Raw genomic sequence first — 9,144 nt, 5'->3', positions numbered from 1 at the left:
GTGTGTGTGTGTGTGTGTGTGTGTGTGTGTGCGTGTTTAATATTTGTATGTATGTATGTATATGTATATATATATATAACATCACTAGTTTACACCAATTACAAGTAAAATACTGGAGTCATAGCAGCCAAAGGGGTCACACAAAGTTGTCTATGAGCTTGTCTCTGTAAACAAACATCTGATTGCATAGCCAATGCTATGACAAATAAAAACGTGATCTGAATTCAAAGTATGTATTTCCTGCTAAGAATAATAGGGCCAAGTGGACCCAAGACAGCAGGTGTTATCACAGACTTAATGAGGTCTCTAGCAAACCCTCACAAACTCATTTTACAGGCACTTTCGAGCATCAGTATGTAGGCACTAATCAAACGTGAAGGTCTGATATACATATAATTGTTGAAAACCCTTTAACAGGACATCACTGCAAATTTTGCTGAATTTTCTCCACCAACTTACAGTGTATGAAACCATTAAGAAGCGAGACAGAACGAAAAAACATATGCATAGCTCTCAACAATCAATGGAATTTAATTACTCTAGTTTGACCAAAGTAGAAAGAGTTCAAATTTTTTTAATAATTACAAAAAGAAAATTTATTTTCTGCTTAATCTATTTGACTTGTATTTTTTTTCAAAAATTAAACAATTAGTATAGCCAAGTTTTATAATGTAATTTTGGAAACTGATTTAAGTAGTTAATTCAACACATATATAAATTTTACTTGCATTTAAAACATTACAGACCTGTTGAAGATATGAAATAAAGGATTTACACAACTACAATTTAATACTTAAAAAAAATACAAAATAAAACAGCTTTTGACTGTTTTAAAACTATTTTTGTCAGATCAATGTTTTATAGTTTTTTATATTTTGCACTTGAATATTAAGTAATGTTAAAATACAACCGTCATAATTTAGTTAGAAATCCAGGAAATGTAACCTTTTGAAAATAGAACAGTGCTCTACACCACATCGACTTCTGTAAGCAACAGGCTAATTTAGCATCTACAAGCTCTTGTCTAAAAAGTACACAGTTATATTTGTACTTTAAAAAAAATATATATATGTATGCATATCAAACAAATTACATTATGTTAAAATCCCAAGATGTCTTTAAAACTAATATGAAACAAAAATACTGTTCCTCAGACTCATCATAATACTTTACACTCATGTTTTATTACAAGTCACCATCATTTTAACTTAATCAATAAATCAATGATTTACTACAGGCAGTCTATGCAAGTTTCTAATAAATCTGAAGACTTGTATCAATATCTAACGTTCTAGTCTCTAAAGGATGTGTGTATATTATCTGTCAAAAAACAATTCAATTACATACATTAATCACATTTCTGAACTATATATCATTCCATATATTTTCACTTCTTCTGCATCAGAATAATTACTCTGTACTGTTTCCTAAACTAAACCCACTAACAGTATGTTTTCATGTAGCAACTAGTACAATAACTTTGTTTGCAATGAATCATTATGCATATATCCCCATTATTACTGGTTTATATCTTGCATCATAAAAATATCTCATATTTATCAACTCTACAAGGGTATATTGTAAAGAAAAAACATATCTGCATTTTAGAAAAGGATGCTTATAATGTTGTTCTCCAAACTGCATTCTGAGCTTCACAGACTAAAAACAATTCACTACTGTACACAGTACAAATTTAAAGTTTATTTCAGTACACTTCAGTATATAACACAATTCAATATCAGATTTAACTCTTAGAGGACTTTCTGTAAAAATTGCATTATTGTAATGTATGATAATATATCTAATACAAATTCTCTACTGTACATTGATGCAGAACTCTGACCCATCTATTATACATTTAGGTAGGTACATGCAGATGAAAAAGAAAACATAAGCACCAAAATTATTTATAGCACTTCTGATATCAGACTGAAATGCATATTAATTATTGAAGAGCAAGATGTGTTATTCTAGTTCTTTACAAAAAAGAAGCAGAAAAAAGCACATTTTTTTATTTTCTAAGCTTCAAAACAGAAAGACAGCCATATACTAATAAAAAACTTTTTTTGACTAGGGCTGGGTGATTTAATCAGTATAATCCACAACCCACAAACAATTATATCAATTAGTATAATGCAAAGTAACTGATTACTCAGAATTACGATTAAATTGATTAAGCAAAATTACTGCTTCAAATTATTTCAACAATCGATTAATATAAATTATGATTATATTAACTGTCACAAAAATAATCACTAATTGAAACTGGAATTTGCTTTTATCAATTGTTTGACTATTCCAACAATCAATTAATTGAAAATAATCAGTTAATCAAAATTACTTTTTGATTATCCCAAATATCCAAGTAATCAAAACAATACAACCAAACTTGCTTGCCCTGTCTTTGTTATGACACAGTTATTGAGGCCATCTACCATTGTCACTAATGTTTAACTTTTTATTACAAGGAAGACAACTGGCTTGTAGCTCCTGTCACTAACAGTTTTTTCCTTAGTTCTTACTGTGTTGGTGAAATGCTGACTAGAAGTAAGGCAAATTGTCTGGCAGCAACCACCACCAATTTTTTTATTTTGCTGGTGAAATGCTGACTAGAAGGAAGATATTCTTTGGCAACATCTGATTCCAAGCATGTTTTTATTTTTCTTATATTGTTAATGGTGATGAACTGCTTACTACAAGGAAAGCAGACTCTCTGGCAGTTCCACCAAGCTATTTTTTTTTAGATAAATGGGGTGGGGTGGGGGGGTGTTGATTAACAAATACTAATCTTTATTATTACTATCTCTTAATAATCAAATTTTATCATCAATTCAACTTCTTAGCGTTTTATCATATTCACAGATTTCAGAAACATTACGAGCTCCAAACAGATGTGATCAATTTGCCCTATCTGCTGTGTTCTTGCACATTCAATAACATGATTATACAACAAAATTGATGTGGAAATGATATATTTTCTATGACATATGATTTAATGTGCATTCACAAAATAATTATATAGGTTGCAGAAACACCATGTAGAAATATTTAATTAGATTTATATGTAGCTCTGCATTAAAAATTATTACAGAATATTCAATTACCACATTAAACATCCACTTTAAAGGTAAAATAACATTTAAAAAAGTAGTAATGTTAGTGTACAAGTTATCACTCTCAAAACCTTACATGAGAAGGAAAAAAAATCAAATATCAACTATTTTCAAAAACTTTGGAGCTTCCTTAGGCGTGGGGATGACTGCTGGGTACCTCCTAAAATTAACCTGCTACTTTCTAACTGATTTAAATTGAAAGCCATGCTGCTACAGAATATGTACACGTGGTTAAGTATATAGCATACAAGTACATTTGTTATTCTGGCTGTAACTATATATAACTCAAGTCTGTAGAAGAAGAAGAAGAAAAAAAACAGGGGAGGACATATTAGTCTGAATGTGTGTCTGGTTTGCTCTGAATTCTTCTGAAACCTTTGACCATCTATTGAACCTGTGTGTACTTAGCTAATAAAAATTAACACTGTCAGTACAAAAAATTATTACTGAAAGTAAATTTACATTATCTTTAAGTTAAAAAGTTTAACCAAAAGAAACTAACTCAACAGAGACAGAATGCCTTATTCTACAACCTATCTTGCAAGACCTCGTTTGTGAATTGCTTATTATTGATAAACTTAATGGCTTCCAGATACTGAAGTGCACTCTTAAAAGTACTTTAAATCTTCTTTGTAACATAAAACCAAGAGCAATAAAATTCTACAACACCTATAGGCACACACCCAAAAGTTAAACATAGCAGCTTCATGAACTATTGCTGAAACAACAACTCTAAGTTAGGCCTTACTAATATGTGTATCTAAAGTTTCACCTACACACAAATGAAAAATAATGGTCTAAAGTTAAAAGTTACAGTAAACCCAGTAAATATTCCTGTCTCAAAACTAGAAACTTGCATAACTTTATATTCACTCAGGAATACACTTCAACTTATAAATACATCTAACACACACACATGAAGTAAGATCTTAATACTATATAATCCATAAATAATTTATTTACAAAAAAAGAAAGAAAAACTAAACTTTTTTTTGGCAAAATTAATATAATTATTTCTACATCCACATTATACTTTTGTTTATAGAAAATTTCACTGTACATATGTTAAAAACAGAGAACTAATTCAATTGTAAGCCAATGATTGGAGATCCAAGGATAAAACTAAATCTTCATAAACTACATCAAACTACACAATCATTGTTGTTCTACTTAAATACAGCTGCATCATCTTTTTATTATAAGTTACTGAAAAAATATATATGGTATTATTCCTATATAAAAATTAAAACAAAAAAACATTAGTTCAATGAAGATATGCAAGACTTGTTTATGGAAATTGGTTTTAAAATAATTTACATATAATGAAATTTACTCTTATAATTCATAAGCAAAAATCTGGGGTTATAATTTTGCAAAAAGAAGCCTATTAGATGTGTTTGTACCCTTGATGACATAATACAAGATTTCCAGAAAGACAGATTAGGGTCTGGTTAAGAGTTGAGAGTCTTTAACAAGGTGATTAGGTTATAGAATGTGTTTGCTATCAGCAACAGTAAAGGTCGGCACCTTAGTAAAGTTTAAAAGGGAATTTTTAGTTTCCTCAAAAATATATAGTAGGTTTACATTTTACTTTTTCTTAGAGTGGAGATGCAAGGACTGTACTAAAGGACCAAACAGTTCCTTGCTGTCCATACCTAATGTTAAATCCAAATCTATAAATAAAAGGAGTACTATCTAAACAAATTATAATTGGTAAAATAAACTTATAAAACAACAGTTAAATAAAGTTACACAGTTTTGTTTCACATCCTTTGTTTTTTCAATCTGACTAATTTGGTAATTAACAACTTCAATTGCAAAACATATTTGTGAATTAACTAATTAGGAAGTGTTATTCCGTAACAAAAAATAATATTAAGTACATTAGGTTAGGATCTAGTTTTAAGTTAAATTTCTCTTCAAAGTTTAAGTTTATTGAGATTTACAGGATTTTAGAAGAAACTTATTTCTTTTAGTAAATCTCTAGAATTCTGAAGATTTCAAGAATTCTAGCTGTTCCCAATCTTCACATCTCTAGTCACTACCCTCTAAACCAGTGGTTCCCAAACTCTTTTAGTACAAGGCTCCCTTGATGTGAATAAAAAAAAAAGGTTGAGGCCCCCAATCTATAAGTTTAGCATGGTGATTGAAAAACAGTGCCATAATAAAAACAATAACATCTCCTTTCAAAATACTGTATCATTTAATTAATTCAACATACTTTTCATCGGCTTATTGTTTATTTAGAATTAAAATTAATTCAGCATCTTTGTTTTCAGCTTATTTTGTACCCCCCCCCCAAGAAAAAAGAAGTTTCGTGGCCCCCCAGGGGGGGAATGGCCCTCACTTTGGTAAACTGCTTTAAACTACAAGAATCCAAACATTTGTGACTGACTGAGAGAATATGCATCTGGAAAGGTTTGAAGAGTACAAAAGATGTTAGCATATGTTCTAGATGAAAAATTTCTTCAACACTTCTCAGGATTTAAAATCTTCAACTTTTACATTTGATATTAAAACAACATCTTGCAATTCAGAAGAGAAGAAAATTCAGGTATATTAACTTTAGAAAAATATAGACATACTAAATTATGTTTCTCAATTTTTATTAAGAGGTACCAATCTCCTATGGTAATGAAAGGCTTGAAATTTATACTTAACAATTCTTTGCAAAATTTATAGTACATCTTTTCACAATGCTAGTAAATGTGCACAATATTAATAATATAAAAACAAGTAATTGTGAAATATCTAAAAGAAATACAAAGTGAAACTTCTGATAATTGTTGGGAATAAAAATAATTTACATTTGACAGTCCTATTACTGTAGCATAGTTAAGAATGGTGAAATAAATATTAATGTTATACACAAAACCTGCTGACATTCTGAGCTACACAGATGTAGGTTCTTGAACAAACAAGCAATTTATCTTAGAACATCACTGTCTAAACTCAGAGTAAAATAACATGCAACATACTATTAAATATTTTAGTGTCTGTGTTATACAATTTAAAAACTGAAGACTATTATTAACCATACTGAAACAGAATGATGATGCGTAAATCAATTTTTGTGGACAGTACTAACTTGAATTTGAAAATGACAAATATTTAGAGTAGGTTATAGTAAACTTACAATAATGTAAAATATCTAATGTTTTAAAGTATATTTAGTATAACAGAGAGTGTTAGAAATAATACACATTTCAAAAAAATCAAGAACAAATTTAGTAAAGTTATGATAATGTAACTTATTACTGTTTCTAAAGACATGCCTTTGCATCCAACATGTGAACAATTACAGAACTGAACCAAACACATAGGTTATTCTTTCAAGTCACTATAATAACTTACAGTCCATAAATCAATGATTTCCTACAGATAGTCTATGCAAACTTCTAATAAATTTGAAGACCTGTATCAATACCATATGTTCTAATCTCTAAAATAAACTTCTTATAAGTATCATTTGATAAACCTTTTATTTTGTGTATCTTAACTTGCTCTAGTACTAGTATTACTAGAGCTATAGCTTACCCAGAATAATAGTTACAAGTTTTAACCTTTGAATTTAAGATGACAACCAAACTAAACATGCTAAGTACTAAACTATATTAATAAACACACACACAAACACTGAAATCTGTCCAGAGTTTTGGTAAACTAGCAATGCTCTCTTTAAAGTTTAAGTTTAAATTAAATATATACCAACATAATTCATAAAAATTCTAAAAAAAGTGACATTTTCAAATGTAAATAAGTATAACAATGTTATAACATTAATTAACGAAATTCATACATATCATACAATGGTACATCCAAACAGGTTCAGTGAATCTACAATTATTAAAGGGAATTTTGCTGTCAGTAACGTTGACATTTCACGATTATGTTATTATATCAAGGAATTCAGGCACCAAAAATGGCGGGAATAGGCTAGGGTGAAATATAGAACGTGGATAATTCATTTTAACTTTAAACACATTAACTTAAAAAGGGTGAATGTCCGCTATCTTAAAGCTTAAAATATTTACTATGAATTTCTTTAAACTTACCTCATTAAAGTTAGTTATGTTCAATTTACAAGTAATTTCAAAATTTGCACTGAATCATAAACACAAAAATCAGTTAACATTCGTGCCATAATCCAGCCTTTACTTTAGGCCTCAGTAGGCTTACGATGCGACGATCCCGAATATTGATGCTAGAAACCACGATTTCCGGCCATAGAGGTACAATCTGACTACGACACCGAGTGATAGCCGATGACAGAACCCGCTGAAAACAGTGAAAAAATTGATCAAGATATTTTGAACAGAAGTCGGGATTTAAAATAAGCAGGCTTGCGTTATTTATGAGTCAGTCTACATGTAAGTCTAGGTTTCATCCACTACATATTGTTTTTAATTATATTTAGAGACATGATTCATTAATTAAAATTTGAATGGATATACACCTAAAATGCGCCAAAACAAAATGGCTCGTATCGTTAATATGGCCGCTAACGATACGGCGATGGAATAACCATGTTGGGAGAATTTAGAAACAGCTTTTTCGTTGATATTATAATAAGTTGAGTTTTTCTAGAAATTTCCTATGAAAAATCTCAAAAAATGATATTTTTGCTGACAAAAACCACGAATTTCCACAAAGATATTTCTTCACTCTGGTCTTAATTTACTTACATTTCAGATAATTATGCTCATCCGTGTCAATATTCCATACAGATGCTGAGAATTTCTTCCACGAACGTTTATGAGTTACAAAGATATATTGTTATACCTTATTTGATTGGTTTATTGAATAAAATACTAACATCTGGTTGGTTATCAATCGCTAAATATGTCTCATTTTTTGTCGTAAAATAAAGGATTTGTGCTACCCTCTTTTGACGATTTTACAGACTCTTTTAAACAATAAAGATAGGCATTTAGATTTGCCCAAGTGCTTTGGATTTAGCTCATTTGTGAATAACATATTTAGATTTTTTCACAAAGTTTTTAACAAGCACAAGTAAATGGTAATATTTATAAATATTCCTGAGTGTTAATAATATTAAATATTGCATTTTATTACTACTTCTGACATCTGTCATTTTTTCAATGGGAAAATTTAAAAAGTTATTACATTTTATATTTCTGCTTTCAAGTGGCGCAGCGGAAACTCTGTGGACTTGTCACGCTAGAAACCGGGTTTCAATACCCGTGGTGGGCACAATACAGATAGCTCATTGTGTAGCTTTGTGTTTAACTACAAACAAACAATTCATATTCCAAATTACTTCATTTTAGTAAAGGAATTTTGGAGTGTAGTATTGTAAATGAAGATTATATAACTTGGTGTATGTTATACAAATCTACGAAACTATGTAAATATTGTTTTCAAAGTTGTTAAATTGTTGTTGATTGTTATAAGCTTGTGATATTTTCAGGTAAAACCGATTTCCTACAAGTATCAGATAAGCAATCCACAAATAACAGCATATTTAAGTTTAAAATAATGAGAGTGGACAAATTTGAGTAAATGAGCTAAATCTTTATTACAACACTATATGTGTGTGCCAACTTAGACGAAATGATAGACTGTGTTTAGTTTCGCAATTTTTTTTTCTTTAAAAATTAATCTCTGTAGAACAAACGCTGTTGTTCTTGAAAGAAGTTTTCACTTGACGATCTCCAAGTAGAAACCGGCTAATGGATAAAGAAGGCCCGCCTGAATTCAACAGTTAAACTAGCTAGCTTTTACAATGTAAAAATCACTTGATTGCTTGGAAAGCAAGATTCGCATAACTATATCAGTCATCAGTTTATCGACCAACAACTGTTCTAGCTTTTATAGTCGAGTGATCATTATGCAACGTAGTATATACATTATACTTCATAATACTATCTGATAGCTTGGAAAGCAAGGAATGCCATTTTCTTTCAGCTGGTAATATTTCATTCATCCTAGCTGTGATTATTGAGTGTCATTACAAGATGGCATCTAAATCTTCTGTCAGACTAAACTACTTGCTAGCTCGGAAAACAAG

At 29.9% G+C, this 9,144-nt stretch overlaps 1 protein-coding gene across 4 annotated transcripts in view; it reads right to left on the bottom strand.

Moving 5' to 3' along the window:
- The window catches only part of LOC106457663 (histone acetyltransferase KAT6B-like), a 96,126-nt gene extending 88,251 nt beyond the window's left edge, over nt 1-7,875 (bottom strand). For 3 of the 4 annotated variants that reach the window (XM_022389336.1, XM_022390378.1, XM_022390882.1), the window contains exons 1-2: nt 7,799-7,875; nt 7,169-7,391 (exon numbers count right to left, since the gene is read on the bottom strand). The gene's annotated coding sequence lies outside the window, so the exon portion shown is untranslated. The remainder of the gene's footprint in view (nt 1-7,168; nt 7,392-7,798) is intronic. The other variant, XM_022389854.1, reaches the window with a different exon arrangement.
- Between the last annotated feature and the right edge of the window lie 1,269 nt (nt 7,876-9,144).

This window comes from Limulus polyphemus, unplaced genomic scaffold, assembly GCF_000517525.1.
Source record: "Limulus polyphemus unplaced genomic scaffold, Limulus_polyphemus-2.1.2 Scaffold0, whole genome shotgun sequence".
Taxonomy (NCBI): Eukaryota; Metazoa; Arthropoda; class Merostomata; order Xiphosura; family Limulidae; genus Limulus; species Limulus polyphemus.
Note: the sequence above shows the minus strand (reverse complement) of the source record. Positions and strands in the feature narration are given on the sequence as shown.